This window comes from Anguilla rostrata, chromosome 8 (assembly GCF_018555375.3).
Source record: "Anguilla rostrata isolate EN2019 chromosome 8, ASM1855537v3, whole genome shotgun sequence".
NCBI lineage: Eukaryota > Metazoa > Chordata > Actinopteri > Anguilliformes > Anguillidae > Anguilla > Anguilla rostrata.
This window is the reverse complement of record NC_057940.1, coordinates 41,502,459-41,521,878: the sequence shown is the minus strand read 5'-3', so window position 1 is coordinate 41,521,878 and position 19,420 is coordinate 41,502,459. Positions and strand designations below refer to the sequence as shown.

Here is a 19,420-nt window from a genome sequence, read left to right as displayed (position 1 = left end):
TGGCCATCAAAGCGGCTCAAATGTTATGGGGAACTGCAGACAGAGTGCAGTGTTCTCCATTTTAAGAATAACGTAGGCCAAACTGAAAATGTGTTGCTGACCTATATTGAAATAGTTACCCATATAAAAATTATTTTAATAAAAAATAACGTAAGCTCATTCTAATTTGCATATACTATTCATGCAAGTCCCAATGCCTATAGAGCAAATGCACTGAATCGATTGAATTGCTACCTTAATTATTGCAAATTCAACTGTAAAAGTACTGATTCATAAATATTGTTTCCAAAGGCTCAGCTGATAAATAGTCAGCGTAGCTAAATTGCTGTTTAGCTGATTTAGTCTGACAGTGTGGGCTCTGGATTGGTTTCTGCATTCTGACAGACATGAGAGAAGTAACAAACCACAGAGAGCATTCTGGGAACTGGAGTCAGGTGTACACACGTGTCACCTGAAGTTTTTGAGAAGTAACAAAACATTTTTTTTTAATTACATAGCTTTAAAAAAAATATGATCCAGTACACATGCGCATGCGCACCCAGCCACATGCGCATGCTTCAAAGGCTCATGTGAAGACTGCAAAAACACAAAAACCAAATATGCCGTCATAGCTCATGCATTAGAGGGAGAAATTTCCATGTTGGCATCAGTCACATATTAAACGCATACCTATTAAACTGATAAACACAAAAGCAAAATGTGTTTGATAGCCTAAAAATGAAGTCTTCTTCATTAATTTTGTCTTTCAAGTTAACATCCTTGCAGTTTATTTAATAATTCCTTTTCACACAGTAACTAGAGGGTTTTATAAAACAGCGAATGCCTAATGAGGTGAATTCTGATGTGGTAACAGAGTGTCAGTGACTGACCTATGCTGCTGGCAAAGTTTTGACTGCACAGTGACCCTGAAGGGGGGCTGCCCTGGGCATGGATGGGATGGACAAACGGACAGACAAACGGACAAGCATACGGGTGGACAGGGCAGAGGCAGAGACGTAGTGGGAGATTAAAGCGCACAGATATTCACAGCAGCATGGTTAAAGGCACAGGAGTTCAGCACCAGAGTTTGAATACAGACTACAGTCAGTAGCAAATGCAGAGATTACAGGGGAAGCCACAGTTAGTGTGTAAGAGGTGAGCTACAAGGGCCATATCTTTTTTGGTTTTCATGACAGCCTTCTGGCCTTAACTACTAAATTAGCCCTAACTTTTTCATGCTATCTGACATTTTAGCTACATTTCTTGATATAAGTATAAGTGCTTGAAAGACAGCCAAAGTCTGCTCTTGTGTCCCTACATAAAACGTTTTACTGTGATGTAATCTACGAGTCAACCAGCGTTAGTGTATACAGCCAGTTAGTTAATTAGCCAGAGATATTGGTGATAAAAAGGCCCTTCATACACACCAGTCTTCCAGGGCTGGAGTTGCACAGGCCCTGCATACACACCAGCCCATCAGGGCTGGAATAAGGAGAGGATCACAGGGACTGCAGGGTTCAGGAAAGGGGTTACATAGTGGTGGCCTGGAAGCCTGCCAGGGTGAGTTGCAATAATACAGGTAGAAGACGCCAGGGCCAGTGGCTGTGTCTCAAGTAGAAATAGCAAAGGAATGCCCTGGAATGCACTGGGTAGGTGATTGCACCTATATGCGGTGCGATGATAAGCATTTTCTGCAGTCACTCTGAGGCTCCTGATGGGGGCGAGGGACGAGTTCAGTAAGACAGTTGCCAGGGAGATGGAGCGGTCCTGAACCAGTGAAAGCTTGTTTTAAAGATCCAGCCATGCAGGCTGCCGGAGAGGTTGCCCTTGTAGAAGTTTGACAGACACAGGGCACTGTTCCCGAAACATCTTCCTACGGCACAGAGACAGGTCATTAATAAAAAAAAGAACTTTCCATTTCGTTCTTCACAGACGAGTGAGAGCACTCTCAAGAAAAAAGGCGAGAGCAAAACCAAAATGACATTTTGACAATAAATACAAGCAGAATTTTAGTTATTTGCCCTTGTTTTTGCCTCGAGGAAGCACTACATTCATTTCACAAGTCGCTGATCCACTTCAAGGCGTTCACCGCCCCGTTCGTGTTGTAAATACAGATAGCGCTTAATGTAACATCTCTATCTGGGCTTTGCTTTCGAGGCGCCTGTCGGCTTTTCGGCAGAAATGAACGAAGGCGTGATTAAAGCCGGAGCTTTGAATCGATGGCCGTTGGCGGCTTGCGGCAAGGCGTCGGAGCGGAAACTGGCTCTCACCTTGTCGGGACTCTCCGTCCTATAAGTCACCTCAAAAGCCCCACGCAGCAGCCGCTGACGGGTTCATTTTAAAACCTGAAACCCCCAGGAGCCATCTTGGAGAAGGCAGCTCTGATTAATTGTGCAGCGTGTAAGTTTGGAGAAATGAGCAAGAGAGAGAGCTAGATTTAGAAGACAAAAAAAAACATTCCACCAACTCGCCTCAGCTCTCCCTCCAAAGCCCCTCCCTCCAAACACATGCACATGTGCTGCCTGACATGTGAGTACTAGAGAAAAAAGACATATAAAAGTAGGAAGAGGAGTAGAAAACATATAACGTCATCATAATGAACATAAACAACGAGTATAGTTTTTATTGGCAGCCATGGGCTATAGCAAGCATTATATTACTGGCAAAAAATGATTGATGTTATTGCTGGCTAGGTAGTGGTAGAGTTTGTTTCAGCTGGCTGTGGTAACAAAGCAAAAAAAAAAAAGCAAGTTAACAATACTGCACAGTCAGACTTTATTTGAATTGAATATTATTTTTTACTACAGCACATTTCACACATAACGTTTGTCAATGAAGCAGCTGCAAGGAGCTTTCCTAGCCAGTAGCTGCCTTGCTACTTGACAATTTATTTCTACTCGCATAAGATGAATCTCATCCTATCATTTTCAATTTGCTAACTAGCTTTAGTACTATTTCTGCAGTATCTCTGCTCTGCTCTTATCTGTGTAGCCCACCCTGCTTGCTCTGGCAGTGAATGCGCAACAGGATTGACAGGCAGGCTGGGAGCCCTCCTTGCAGAGAGCTGTCCTGATTCAGGTGGGGTGAAATTTGAAGTGGCTGATTTCAGAGCGCCCAGATTTATTTATTTTTTTTAACTTTTAATTTATTGATATCGGTCAGGATATGTAGGAAATTTAACCAAATATGAACAGAAGTGTTCTAAAACAAACATACATACAGCACTTTAAAAGTGACTTTGCGAGCTGATTGGTGGTGAGCATTAGCACACCGGCTATAACGAATTATGCAAAAACTTGGTAAAAATATTACACACTGCTTTATGTAAAAATATAAAGAATGTTTTAAAATGTCGTGAATAATATGTTTTTGTAATTATGTTGTAATTATTATGTAATTATTTTTTTGTTAAATGTTCATAATGTACATGTATACAAAAGACATACATAATTTTAATGTCATTTTCTGCAGTAGAGTAGGATGCGTGATGCAATATTATGCCATTTTCCAAGAAACAGATAACAATATATTGCAAAGAAGTACTGACTTCAAAAAGAAAATTTGTTTGGACTTTTTGATAGTGTTTTGTATGGTCCAGACTTAACTTTTGTGCGTGAAAATGATTATTGCTCGTGATTACAAACCCTTTCTGTTTCAAAAGAGCTTATTATAAATATTTAATTTGCAACTGAATGCATTTCACTTAGTAAAAGTAATGAAGTAATTTGGATAACCTGTGCGTCTCTAGCTGCATTTAAAGAGAATTAGCATGGATGGGGTTTTGTATCTTTACTCGGTAAAAGCTAATGAAGCATTTTTAAAACAAACTTCTTCATATTTCAAAATATATTAGTTTCCACTCCTGCAAAAACCCTTACAAAACTTACAATCTTACTTGGACTTGATCACATACTTTCACAAATACTTTTTTCATAAAGGTGACATTGTGCAGCTTTCTGTACCTTCTCAATTTTCCGCGCACTCCCGAACGCCGCTGCCGCGGGCCGCTCATAGCAGAGTGAGCGCAGCGCCGAAGTCGCCGAGGCAGGAGAGTCGGCCCCGCCCCGCCAGGATCGTTTCCAGGGCGACCCACAAAACCCACAGCTGTGCATTTTTCAGGACCGAGGGCTGAGCAGCTTAACACCGGAGTGCCAGAGTGCTGCTGCGCTTTTAAAATATGAACGAGGGGGTCTTTTCAAGGGTGTGGATGATTAGGCGGAACGCGCTCCCTATGTGAGCGTGTCTTTTTCAGTCTTTTCTACAAAGATCTGTTGGTGGCAGGCGACAGTCACAGCTGGTGCAGGAGAGCTGCCTGACACCATTTTAATAAATTACTCCTCGGAGCCAAACCCTCCCTCCCTCCCTCCCTCCCTCCCTATTCTCTCCTTTTTCAAATCTTTCCCTGCTCTCATACTGAAGCATTTTCACCCCCCACCCCACCCCCCCCCAGGGAGAAGGGGGTATTTCACGCCTGGTTTCGTGGGTGAGGCCTAAACCCTGAGAGGTTTTTACAGCTACTAAAGAATCGTTCAGACTAACTGAACTTTATTTATTTACTTTAATGAGGTGCTGAAGGGAAACTACCCTCTGATATGCATAAACACCACCATCTTAATATGCCTGCGTGCATAACTTCAATTAACTAGCACTGATAAAATCTCCATTAGTCAGCAAATGAATACTTTAAAGCATAAGAATGGTGCTTTAAATGCATGCATGTGCATGTTTCTCTTTCCAATTACACAAAGAGTCACATTTAATAATGAGTGTTTTTGCAAGGCAATGAAAAGGGGAGATAAGTAGACAAACAGACATGTGCGAGAGTCTGAAGACAGTTTTTTGGCACAATACTCTCTCCTAAAACAACCGCGAAACATTTCCAGAATGGTGAACCATTTTATTTATGCTGGCAGCGCGACAGGAGGTTATACGGGGCAACAGAAGGTCTAGCTGCAAACGGCAGCTCCAGTGAAGGAAGCAGGTATTCTTCTGTCGTGTTAACATGTCAAATTCTGTGCACATACCCTGCAGATCCCACCGACACAACCCCACACTCCCAGTCCAACCTGCGCTGCTCGCATCACAAACCGCTACGGCTGAACTCAGAGCTACATTCTAGATCTGAAAGAAAACAACTTCGCTCTTCTCAGAAAAATGCAATTTACACTATGCCCCAACGGCTTGGACAAATCTTTAACTGCAGAACGCTTTATGAATATTAATAGCACAGAGCAGATGGTCTGTCAGAGTTGTCTTCTTTTGTATGTATGGAGAAAACCAATCTTGAGCTTTTCATGAGTGCCATTCATCCGACAACCTTGAAAGAGAAATAACAGATCATTAATACAGAGTGAGATGGCAGCGGCTGCCCCTGGGCCCGGCCTTGTCTCGGCTGCATCAGATCCCCGTGTGCTTAAGAGTACAAAGCGCTGCATCCTGCTCAGGTGTGCGCCATAAATCACCTTCCCCCTCCCGTCACTGTTTACCATCAAAGGTTCTCATTTCTTTTGTCTCAGGGGCTACTTACTCTTTCGGGTATTATTGTGAGGACGCGGTCGCGAGCCGGCCTTTGGAGCACCAGTGGTAACGGCGTGGAGTTTGCCGCTGGGGCTCCCGCTGGCGCCGCCCCCCCCCGAGCCCGATTCCGTGCCACGCCCCGTGCCGTCCCGGTCGCCGAAGTTAATTGGCGGTCGTTCCACTGGCTGCAACACAAGACACGAGGGGGAGAGAAAGCTCCCATGTCCTGTGTTGCAGCCCATGGCCCCCCGCCACAAGTCACCTTCAGGCTCAGTGGCCCACATTCCTGCGGAAAAAAAAAGAGAAACGAGTCCCGTTGTTCCGAAAAAGAGCCCCTCATTCATCACCACGTCTCAGATAACCTCTGTTTCACCCCACGTCCAAAGCGGTAGGCTCATCCATGCATGTTCTGTCACTTGGAAAAGGTCACTGCACTAGGGTTTCAGCTTCTGAAATCCATCCCTCTTTGCACCAAATGAGCAGAGCAGAACGCATCTTGCATCATTACTGTATTACAGTACGAGGTGTCAGAACATGTTATGTCATTTTACCTGAAAGGTCTCAATTGTGTTTCTTTGCTGCTTCAAAGCTAACAGTAGCTTTTGCCCTTTTCATCAGTTCTCGGTGTGAAAGATTGTTTCTGTTCCAATTTACATCAGAGGCCAATTAATTTCTTAAAGTTGTTTGACTGATTTCTTTCTGCCATTCCCAGAAGGCTTACAGTGACATTCTTGGGATGGCTTCTAAAATAATATAAAACAGAACTGGCAGAGATAATTCATCAAAGGCAGATTTCATCTAGTTGCCAAGAACATCAAGGTGATTTCTCTCATCAGTCCAGAGATTTCCCTCCATGTAGAATTCGTTTTTTTTTTTCCATTGGTTATATGCAGCTACCCCGGTGGGTATTTCACGAGGCAGGATTACTGAGTTAGCTGGATAACTGCATTGAATAAAACCTGCAGCAGCTCTTTTTACTTCAGTCCATGTTCCAGATTTGGGAGGGTTCCAGGTTTTACTAAGCGCAGTTAACCAGCTAAATCAGTAATCCTGTTTCGTGAAGCGGGGCCCAGATCACAGAAGAAAAGTAGGATCAAAACATTTATGTTTTGAAGTTGCTCTGTTTTTTAAAAAGAAAAAACAACAACGGGAGCTAGCCTGTCATACGAGGCATGGATACGAGGCATTAAGAAAAATAGAGCACCACGCTTAGAAAAATGTTAAGGAAAAGCGAATCCATTTTAACAATACGAATACATTTCATTAAAAAAAAATTTTTTTAATTCATTTCAGATTCAAAAATATATGTTTTTTAATGCAAACAATACACAACGTTACTTGTCAACATTCATTAAACAATGTTTACCATGAAATAGGCCTAAGTTAGTGCCTATGCTTAGGGGCACCCCTGATAATTCTGCTTTCGTCTTCCCCCTTCTTTTTCTCTTCAGTATGGAATTTAAGTGTGAGTGTGCCCCTCAAAATCACCACGGTAACAGTTACCGCCATGCAGGGAGACAGGGCGGGTGGATGCAGGGACGTGGTGGGAGACAGAAGCTCACAGATATGCAGGGCAGCATGGTTAAAGGCACAGGAGTTTGGACATGAATACTGACCACAGTGGAGAGCACTGGGAGCTCTGAAGCAGAAGCACACACACATGCCTTTGATGCACTTCCCTAGGAGCCGATAAGCGTGTCACATCTTATAGGGCACACAGTACTGCCTGAGAGCTAGCACTGATAAGAGGAGAGCTACTTCTCTCCCTGATGACAACTACTAGCTTGTGGACACCTGGTGTGTGGTGGGGAGGAACAATTGGCATGATATTGTAAACTTACGTTTAGAAATATTTGACTAGGACTACAACCTCAAGTGTCTTGTTTTAAGTTTAAGATACATAAACCAGGATCTGAAATGACCAAATACAAGGTGATGATGCATACAATTCTGGTGGAGAAATTCTTATGATTTATGGCATAAATAGGTTTTTAAAAAAAGGAAATGAGTCATTTCCTGTGTCAATATTTTAGTTATGTATTATTTAATTAATTCAGTGTTGCGCACATTTTATATCTTTAAGGAAATCTGCAGATAAAATGGCAGAAAACCGTTCATTGACCATGCTGACAGCATTGCTTAGTGGCATCGGGGGAGATAAATAATCAGAAAATTGATTGTCCATGTCTGCTGTAACCTTGTATTTATCCAGTTCAAAGTGTAGGCCTGAATGACAGAAAATCAAAACCCCCTCTGTTCTGCTTGCCTCATTGACATTGCTCAAGTACTGGGACACGGTCAGCCTGTGACCAGCTTTCAATATAATTTGGTAAGCTGTTTCTGACATTGGCCCGGATAAAGAAGGAGAGGAAAATGCATCTCACACTCAGAAAGTGAATGGAAAAGCATGCGTATGCTTGCTCTACTGAATCTTTATCATTCATATGTTAAATGTGAAACCTACTAGCATCTCAGTGACTACTACAGACCGAGTAAACATCTTTCCTCTGTTATGATTACACAAAAGCTATTTTAAGAACTGTGACATACTTGCTGTGTAAGTTCCTCAGTTGTGTGGAAGAATTTTCCACACCCCCGAAAAAATTCTTCCAAAATTTTTTTTTTAAGATTTCCAGGTTTCATCTCCCTCCTTGAGAGAGGAATCTATTTCACCATCATTGTGATGCAATGTAATTACCCAAGCCTGTTTCAGCCAGCTTATGAAGCACCAGAAACGTGCGCTGTGAGATGGGAGCTGCCAAGGACAACCAGACAAGGTGACAGAAAAAATGAGAGGTGAGAACAGCAAGGGGGAGAGAGAGAGAGAAAGAGAGAGAGGGAGAGAGAGAGAGAGAGAGAGAGATTTAATTCTACTATAAAAATGACTTTTATTACTAAATATTTGCCATTTAACAGACACTCTTATCCAGAGTATCTTAAACAGATTCATTTTTAAATGTGCAATCCAGTGATACAGCTGCATATTTACTGAAGCAATTCAGCTTAAGTACCTTGCTAACAGGCACACTGGCAACACCCCAGCTCAGAATAAAACCAACAGCCTTAATTATTTAATTGTTAATACTTTTTTCTATTGATATATGAGGCCGGTTTACATTTCCCCAGGCATACTTGTTCCAACTGAAAAAGCCTAATGTCTGTACCAAAGGTTGTTCCCTATCCCTTTAACTTGAGAACCTACAGTTGCTATATGTAGCAGACAAAAAACAAGACCAGGTCAAAACCTAGTATATGGCTGGACCTCTCCGGCCAACCAATGGTGTAACTTCATAACTCGCACCAATGGTACTTCACCTCGTCACTAGCGTCCAACATGTGTAGCGGCGCTGTCAGTCAAGCCAAAAAGGAAAAATACTGTGCTCCAATAGTGAATGGCTCTAGCGGCTCCACAAGGAACTATACATATTTCCCTGGCATGGTTTGAGTGCACTCATACCCTCAGAAAGAAAGGTTGATGTCATTCCCTACTTCATGTTTCTGGGTAATCATCTTAACCTCATGTTAAATCGTTTCTTCCCAACAGAAAGGGCTGTCTCTCAAGATAACCATCCCCCTATCCACAGAGTACCCAAGCGGTTCTGACAGTGATGCGCTTTTTATAGCTTTTTTCAGTCACCAGATGTGAACCAAGCATTTATGGGATATTTTGAAACATCCGAGACAGTGATTTCCAGTCCCACCTACAAAGCATGAGTTGACTGACAATTCTGGGGAAGAGCGGTGTTGTAATGTCACAGGATATGCTGTGGTACAGCACCTTAATACGTGACTCTGCATTGTTGTTTCTATTATTAGCTGGTTTCCTGACAAAAAGATAAAACCAAAAGACAAAAATATCACATACATATACAGTAGTTTACAGATATGTTCAACGACAGTACACCTTGTTCCCACCCTTAATAATATAAACCAAAAAGCTTTTCATTTATGATGCACATTTGATTGCATCAATTTAGAGAGCATTATCTATGGATACAATGATGTTTTTACACCTTTCATATTGCGTTAGCACCTGGTCTCAAGCCTCATAATCAATAAAGCTGATCGTATAACCATACACTCAAAATCAAGAAACCAATGAGGTGGCACCACTGCAATGACTTTGAAAAACATTCAATGTTCAGTTCTCGGATCTTTATAAAATATTCAAACATCAACCCAGGTCTGCACAGTGGAGCAGTGCAGCACTGTCACCTCACAGCAAGATGATACCGGTTTCAAATCCCAGCCTGGGCCTTTCTGTGTGAAGTTTGCAAGTTCTCTCCCGTGTCCAAGTGTGTTTCCTCCAGGTGCTCCAGTTTCCTCCCACAGTCCACAGACATGTAGGTAGGCTAATTGGAGACTGTAGATTGGCGTCATGTCCAGAATGTATTCCTGCCTCTCGCCCAATGCATGCTGGGATAGGCTCCAGCACCCCACAACCCTGACCGGGAATATTACATTACATTACATTTATTTGGCAGATGCTTTTATCCAAAGCGATGTCTAATAAGTGGATACTAAAGGTCATTGGAACAACTACAAAACACAGGTCCGAATAAGCAAGTATAGATAATGGACGGATGGAAACATCAACCTTGTTTATAAATATCTACATCGCTATGCCGCTCCTGAATGAGTTTGTGAAAAGAAGGAAGGTGACTGTCAAGTTGCAATGTGTTGAACTGCCTTTGAACAGAGTGTCCAGGGCTGATAAATCATGAATAAAATAAAATAAAAAATGTTCACATAACTGAACCATTCATGTACCAAATGTTTTCTCGCTCTCACTCTCTCTCGCTCGTTCTCTAGCTCTATTAGCGCATGTTTTATTTTCTTTCTATTTTCTATAAACCTTAATACACTTTTGAAATGCCTTCTGAGGACAAGTGTTATGAACTAAGATCTCGCTACAAACACTTGACACTATTGCCCATTGTACTGATGTTACTGTGATGTCCACATTTAGTAAATGAACAAATAAAAAATAACATCTATGCTCTCTGAAACATACTCAGTAAGCATACTACTACTCTATTCTGTAATTGTCAACCAGAGTTTCTCCAGCTATTGCCCCAAACTGTGGCAGCTAATTCAGGCAACCAATCAACCAATCAACTAGGTTAACGAATACCCTACTGACTGAAACCATCCTTCCTCAAAGAGTGATATGGCCTCTTGTTTATCACCACACCAGAGATTCACAGCCAGCACTGGCACAGTTCATACGTAAGCACATCTGCTAGATTCACAAATATGAAACCTCAAGATGTGTTTGAAACTTGGAATTTTCACTTAAATTTTATTCACTGAAGATTAATTTAGTCTTTTCCCCCCAAATATGAACCTGAGAAGTGAATACTCAAAGCATGTTAGGGATAAAAATATTCTCAATCGCAACAGCCCTTGTAAACGCATTTGAATTATCTAAGTGCTGCTTAAAAAGTAAAATGTTCAGTTTTAAGCTGTGATAGAGTACAGTTTGTTCTGATACAGTGCTGACACATCTTGAACCCACAGGATACCTATGGGAGAAATATTAATCCAAAAGGAAATTATGTCATTTGTCAATAAAACCTCAATCTCCTAGTGGGGAGTTCTATTGCAGGCTGATAGTTTCCTGGACAATAACAGGGAAACGTTATTATAAGTCATTATAAGTGAACAGTTCATTGTGTGTTATATGTGCAGGCAGTGAACAAAAAGTGAAATGCCAGGTCAGTCACTAAAAAGAGTGTGGGGCCACCATATTTACCAGTACTTCCTGCATCTACCAAGCTATAAAGTTTACCACTGTATGCAGGAGGAATACAGCACCACTCCACCACAAAAATCAGTTCCATTTAAAGTTTTAAGGGAAATAAAAAACTCTGCTTTGGGCATTCTTCCGGAATATTCCATAAATGCACACTTTGGTTAATATTTATTCAATGAGGAGGCCATGGCATGGGGATATTGGGAGACAGACCCCATTGGTGACTATATGTGCTCTGTGCACAGGGGCATTATCACCTCGAAAGTCACCCCTCTCAAAGAGTCTCTTTAACATGGTGAAGATCACTCAGTAACATTAAGTAACAACTGAGATAAATCAACCTCACCTCCTAGAGCCTTTAGCATCGACGTGAGTGTAGCCACATCATGCCAGGATATTGTGCGAGACACCATTACAGTACCATCAGAAACATGCTGTATTCCCATTTTTTTGGTTCAAAGCCTGTACATCACCATGCTGCTTAAGCTTCATGAACCTGCTCAAAGCCATTCTTTCTGGTTTCTTTCTGCCCCCCCTTCCCCTTCGTCTTCCCCTCCTCCTCAATGACAAAATCCAGCAGAGACTTGTATAACTTGTGGAAGATGAACACATTTAATGTGTCTGGATTCAAAGAGAGGCAATTGATGCCAAAGAGAGGTAAAGAGAGGCCTTCCTGCCATTTAACCAAAGGCAAGACAGCATAAACATGCCATTACTGTCAAAAAGAATTTCGGGTATCTTTTTCCTTTGAGGCGCACACAGTCTAAAATCTAACATGAAAGCCATTACTCAAGATCAGTCACAGGCAGGTCTCTCTGGGACAACTTAAATTTGTGTTCGCATCAACAGTTTTACAAGTGTATGATGAGGGCCATAGAGAGGAGGGGAAAGACTTTACCATTCCAGAAACGCAGGCACAGGAGAGAGACAGAAAAAAGCAGAGTCAGTCCAATGTCGGGCCTTCGCTGGAATCGCACTGAAGGGTGTTGACCCCTCTGCCCTCCATGCCTCAGCACGCAGGAAAGTGTCACAGGTGCAGTCTGGGTGATGGAAACCCGTGCATGGCGGGAGGTGAACGGGCAGGGACAGACTGCACCCATCTGTCTTAACAATTCAAGGTGGAGTCATTGGAACGCATTGAAGTATAAGACACAGACACCGAAGGAAATGAAACTTTCTTCTAGTTACGGCACTGCTTTGTGTTCCTTTCATAGAGGCAAATAGGGTGTTAGTAAGTTTATATTTATAGAAACATAAATCTTCCGTTTCAGACCTCTTTAATGAAATATAATTGAAAAAACTTATTCCTCCCCCTTTGCTAATTGCCTTAGTTGATAAATAAATAAAACAGGCATAAAAAACATGACTCACAAACACTGTGGTTAAACTGTCAGCCCATCCATTGGTTTCATTTCAAGGTTAATTGTTTTCTCATAGACTATCTTAAATGTTTAATGGCCCACAATTTTTTTTGCAAAGCTGAAGCCATCAAGCCATTGATGATACCGGTATATAATAACAACTCTGTCACAGTTTGTCATCTTCCATAATAGCGACATAAACATTAATGAACATTCTGAAATAATTATGATAATTCTTGTAACATATTAAAACTGGCAAAGCAGTATGGTGACATTCAAGAACACTGAAAAGCGGAAAAAAAATCATCTGTACAAAATGATCCATAAGAAACCTTTTTGAACAAAATACCATGACTATGAATCATTGGATGGTTTATTTATGCTATTACTGCTCTCAAATACTTTAACTTGTCTTGATCCATCAAGCCCATAGATGGCTTCACCTTGCCTACACAAATAATCTGCTTGGGTGTCAGGAGACAGCCAATCTTCCATTGTACTGTATAATGTAAATACACAATATGTAGACTATATAATAGGACAATATTTTCCTTCAGCGTGAAAGCTGTTGTCGCTGACTGCCACCGTACTGAGCGCAGGAAGCCCGGAGCTCTGAAGCGGCGTGGGCCAAGACCCGGATCAGAATGGCTCGCTTGTCTCCTGGCCTTGTGGCTTTCGCACAGATGGAGAACATCTGCCCCCAGTTCCACGGTCACGCAACAATGCAGCCACAGTGCCAGCGAGGCCGACAATGCGCCCTCATTCATCCAGCGCCGGTCGCACCACCGGGGAAAGGCATTCACCACGTCCCACGACCGTACCAGGAACGTCCATCTCGCCCGCGATCGCGCTTCTGCTCCGACCCCTTTCAGCCCAGAAGAGCACACAAGCAAATAAAACGTATCTGTTTGTCACATTTCACAATAACTGTACACGCTGTTACGCGTTTCGTAAATCGTCATGCAATCCATACGGAAATATAAAAAATGCCTTCTCTGTCGACGGTTGTGACAAGACCAGTAAAACGAGAGGATACGTGTTCTGGCAGCTTAGGAGTGATATATTTGAAATAAATGATTCTACCATGTGAATGATGGTGAGACAAATTCAATCAATGCCCCATCACGCAGATGGGACTCTGGACCATAGAAGGGGCTACCCATAGAACGACATGTTAAACTGAGTTCCAGACTCATTGTGGTCATGAAAGATCCCACAGGATTTTTCAGAATTGAGGGGGAGAGGTAACCCTATTTTCTTGGTCATAGTCCTATAAAACTGGCTATACCTGACCACCTAATCATCCTCCTATATCTAATTTGCTACACAATCCCCAACCATGTGATTCCCCAGGTTGTCACTGCAGATGAAAACAGAGTTCATGGTTGCCATATCTGGTTAAACGGAGGCAGAGGTGGAAAATCTGGGTTCAGAAAGTAAGTCCTCCCCAGTATTTTGTTCCAAAATTGTTTGTTATGTCATTGGAAAGCCTGTTCATTTCCCTTTACAATGACGTCCCATTTGTAAGGATCATGCATTTGTGGGATGAGCAACACAGCTGATTATGTGGGTGGGGTCCCAAGTGAAATGTGCCAAATTTCCCTGTCAATGTCAAAAAGTGTATTCTCCTGTTGGTATTGACTCTATTGTTTTGAGTTGTTTTGGGGGATTGTATGATTGAACTCTCTATCAGTAACAAGGAAAAAACAAGATATATTGGTAATTTTACACTTTATTCATTGAACAAACAGTCAGGAGCCTCAGTAGCGGGTGGAAGAACCATACGCAGCCACAACAGCCTGGTACCTCCTCCTCATGCTGGTCACCAGCCTGGTCACGCGTTGCTGTGGGATGGCATTCCATTCCTCAACCAGGATTCGTCGCAGGTCAGCCAACGTGGTTGCACGCCCGAGCTGATCCCACAAGTGTTCAATTGGGTTGAGGTCTGGGCTGTTGGCAGGCCATTCCATTCAACCACGTTGACTGACCTGCGAAATTTACAAACTTTTTTTGAGGTGTTTAGCACTACTAAGTGAACTCAGCTGGCTGAGTTCATGGGTTGAAGAAACAAATGGCAGGATTTTTACTTTCTGACCCCTGGACTTTCCACCTCTGAACAGAGCTAAAATGACCTTTAAAAAACAGCTGAACAGAAAACATTTTCATTCACCGTGTGACCATTGATTGGCTAGGTATGTCCACTCACTTTGTTTCTGGATTATGATTCCTCATCATGAAAATATAAAAATAATAATTCTATTTATAAACATTATAGAGAACACCAGGTCATTCTCTTCCAGGGGAGCTGTCCTCGGGAAGGACAGAATGGCTCCTCAAAGATAAGTTCCCTCTAACCCACATTAAGGCTGAAGCCTTGGACAGGTCCGGCATCACCAGTTCATTAACTCTAAAGTTGGCACCCTCGTTCTTTCATACCCTCTCAACCGAATTATGCAAGAAGCTTTTCTCAAATGGATATGGCATCAGGGGAGACACTGAGTTAAATTTTAATATTATATTTTCCAGGGCTCAGTAAATACATTAGCCTGAACCAACCACAATGTCAAAGAGGAGACATCATATTTTGCATTCACTGCAGCCGGAAAACATGTGCCTTATGACCAGCCTTAAGTACATTTCAAAATATAACTTATAAATAAATTTTAAAAAACTACATATAGAAAGATGAAGTGTCCTTACAAAGTGGAGAACATGGAGGGAATCTTCTGATTCTCTGGCAGACGTGCTCAGCTGCAGTATGAGCTTCATTGCTTGTGATTGGTAGTATATTTCCATTCTCTCAGGCTGTATGCATAATGCGACTCTCCCTAGGGACCTATTTCAAATAACCCCCCGGGGCAGGCGAGGCTAAAAATTAAAGTACTGTGATATATATTGTGAACATCTTAGGTGTAACAATGACATTGTGATGAATAACAAAGCAAATGAAAGTCATTCTGAAAAACTTTGTGAGTCTGTTTAGAAAAAGAAACCAAAAAATGAAGCTTTGCTTAAACAAACAAAAAAGATCCTCCACAGACAGCCTCCACTTAAATGAAACATGGCAACTCTTTCTAGGCATTAATGATTAAGAGTAATTCATGACAGAAAGCTGCCAATTTTTATCTTTGCTTGTGGGATAGAACATATTATTTTCATTTCAGCTTTGTATGAATTAAAACGAGTACATATTCTCTCACTACATTTTCATTCACATAAAATTCCTTTAAATTCAAAAGATAAACTGAACAGTAACAGCTTGTGGTCAAAATTTGGGTTTATTCAACGTTAGTCCTTTCTGTTGACCAACCTTTTTTGTAATAAGTTTTTACAGTTCAGTTTTTACATCACAAATGTTCTTGAAGTAAAATGATTCCATTGAAAAAAAACAACACTTGCATTCATTGGTGAGTCACAGTTGACAATTGTTAATTGTATCCAGGCTCAAATGATCTTCTCAGTGCACCAGTCTACAGGGTAATGCATTGAGCAGATTAAGTATTCCATAACCTTGAAGCAATCAAGAGAGAAATCAGATACCCACTCTGAATGAAAATAAAATCAATGACAAAGTCTACTAAATTGACTTTGTATCACTGTGCACACAATACTAAGAGAACTGCAGTTAAAGGGGTACTCTACTAACTCTACTAAGCGAGACCCCCATCATCCACCTATCTCTCTACCACCCCACCCCACCCCACCCCCACCCCCCCGGCTCTCCCACCACCCCTTACCCCCTATCCCCTGTCTCCCTTGCACATGAACACACACACACAATATTATTCTTGTTTGTTACCTCTGATATATTTCCAACATCATCAGATATCCAATAAAACCCCGATTGTGTAGAAGAGAAGCACGTCCCCCGTGCACGTGTATCTGTGCCACCCCGAGATAAAGCCTTTATCCCTTTTCAGTAGGGATACAGACGTGCCCTGGCGACAGCGCTCCAGATTTGTGGCACGGACCTGAAAGGCGTGCGCCTTCAAACATACCCTTGTTGAATAATGCAGGCAAACATCCCCTTTGGTCCAGAATCAACCTGTCAAACGCGACGTCCTCAAACGACCTCGAGCGATGCCGGTTCTGAGTGCCGCCCGTCCCCTCGGCAAGCTTCCCTCTCAAACTCCCGTTTTCCTTTTCTCGTCTCAGCACAATGAGTTCGGTGTTATGTTACGGTCCCTACCAGCCCCACGGCTTAAACCCCAACCCCCCAGTCCACCCCCCCCCCCCCCACCCCACACCCCAAACACACACACACACACACACACACACACACACACACACACACATGCTGAATGGACACTTTCTGTGGCTCGCAGGTTTTTGGGTTTGTCTTGGTCTCCAACAGCATGACACATGGCTTTGCTTCCCTGACTGCCAGAACGCGGGAGCAACATTAATTCCCAGTCCACGGAAGAGATGAGCTCACGTCATTCTCAGATCCCACTCCTCACTTCAGATACACGGCCTGTCTGCCTTCTAATAAAAATACAAGTGTGGCATGTTTTCCATTATCATTTTTTAAATGAAATGTTTGTAATAATGAAGGAATGAAAAAAGTCAGTTTCCTATATTTTGATCACTGCCATCAGCATTATGTTTTTGGCATCTCTATCATTGTTACCCCATAATAATAGTGATAATAATAACCACAACCTATGACCACCATCTTCATCATCATAAGCACCATTTTTGTTGTTTGCTTCTATGGTGACCTCAGCTTCAACTACTAATCACCACACTTACTCTTATTTTTTCCCACAACCACATCACAGAATCACCATCATCTTCCTAATCATCATTTGTAGCATCAGGTTCAAGAAACAGATTAATCTGGCCTGAAAGAATTAAATTCATTCCAGATACTCTCACACAAAATGTATGTTTTTTCACATTATTGGATTATTTTGTTCTTAAAGTCTCAGCTCATGTGCTCAAAGTACTGTTGGAGAAACAAGGTACCTGGGAATCTGCAAGCTATGTAAATGGACAGATTTCTGTCTCCTAGAAGACTCATAAAAGTGACCTCTACAGCAGTATGAGGTCAAGAGAAGTGAGTGATTCAAGCGTCTGTTACTCAAGCAAGTAACATTTTAAAAGCCAAGTGTAATTTAAAATTGATGAATACAAAACGTGTTTTGCACATGTTTGGTTGAGTTACATTGATTTGATGTGGACTGCCGTGTAGGAAGAGTTTTAAAACATTACTTAAAACGTTGGCCCAATATATGCTAGGTACGACTGAATAGAATACTTTGCCTAACAAAGGTAACCGTAGTGCCCACGATGTCCAGCACAACAGGGCGTGAATTAATATTATTATTCGTAATGCATGTCTATACCCCGATTTCGTATCCACCTTATTAGTTTGCCTTTCGTTATTGAATAATCAACAAATTACTTCCATATTCATTGACCAACAAGTTTGGGTGTATTGATAAGCAATATTCAAACAACACCTAAACATTCGACTCTTAGAATATCCGGCAGATATGCCCTTGAAATGGGTTAAATAGAGAACAGAGATGTAGCCTGATCAATGGTTATGCTAACAAAACAACCGATAGGACTGAACTTTGAAATCTGGTTCTATAGACTTTCTTTAAACCATAGGCATTGTTGTACGATGTTTTCAAATTTTTTATAGACTTCACGGAAATAGTGGGGTACGTATCCCACTTCCCGCACTAGGTATAACCCTATAGGACATTTATTTGACAGACGCGTGTCACTCAACGCACAAGGTTTTCATTAATAACAAATGTATTATTTATTGTTTGAAAATATTTTATATGGGAGGTCAAAACCTTAAGTTACATTAAAACTAAATGAACTATTCCTTGATTTATTTTAAATAATAGATAAAGCCATTTAGCATAACTAAAATACAGCCTGTATATAGCAGCAAGGCATAAAACATATCAGTAAAAATGCTAATCAGTCTGAGACAAAAATAAAAGCCTACCTGATGGGTCCAGACAAGGAATCAACTGAGAATAAATCGCAGCCGTCCCCGAGCTTCCCTAACTCCGAGATCAGATGCGCTCGCATCACACCCGCTCAGCAGGGCTACACTGTTCTGGGTGGAGCTACCGCAGGTGGTCCTCTCTGATGTGTCTCATCGCCAATCGCCACCAGAATCTCATCTACACGTAATATTACATCTGAGTTATTTGTCTTCTGTCCAGTCACGTCTCCGCGCCCCAAGTGCAGAAGGAATTTCGGGGTCCATTTCAGACCGGATTGCCTCATTTGATTTCTATCCGCTCCACGAGTATAAGGGAAGTTAAAGTGAACCTTCTCCCCCTTTCGTTTAATATCCAATTTCATCGACGCAGCGCTGCGGGGCATTTTATATGAGCCAAGTGACTCCGTGAAGAGCGAAAACACAAAAGTCCTGGGTAGGCTATGTCCAGTCCATGGTGGATTACTAAAACAGTGGAGACGGCTTATTTTCGGCTCAACGCCATTTGTAATTGGAAAGAAAACACATTTCCCCAAACAATCAATCTCAATTTCCCCTGCGACTATTGAACTTTAACCGCCGGCTTTATATACTCCGCCAGAATTTCAATCCACCTCTTTCTTTTCGATTTGGGATAAACAAATCAAATCATCAGTGAGCACTGATTTGCAGTTCAGTATTGACAGTTCATGATAAATCTGATCATCTTTTATCATCAAATTTTAATCTTTTCATTTTAACGTCACATATAGCCTAATATTTAATTAGTATAATTCTATAGGCCTGATTATAATAGACCTTAAAATTATTGCAACAAGTCATAACAGAAAATGTCAA

At 41.7% G+C, this 19,420-nt stretch overlaps 1 long non-coding RNA gene across 1 annotated transcript; it reads right to left on the bottom strand.

The window, feature by feature from the left end:
- Positions 1–3,102: 3,102 nt before the first annotated feature.
- LOC135261736 (uncharacterized) lies at positions 3,103–6,210 on the bottom strand. Its single transcript, XR_010332017.1, has 2 exons — positions 5,507–6,210; positions 3,103–5,296 (listed from the first exon to the last, which is right to left on the bottom strand). It is a non-coding gene; the product is annotated as an uncharacterized LOC135261736 (long non-coding RNA).
- Between the last annotated feature and the right edge of the window lie 13,210 nt (positions 6,211–19,420).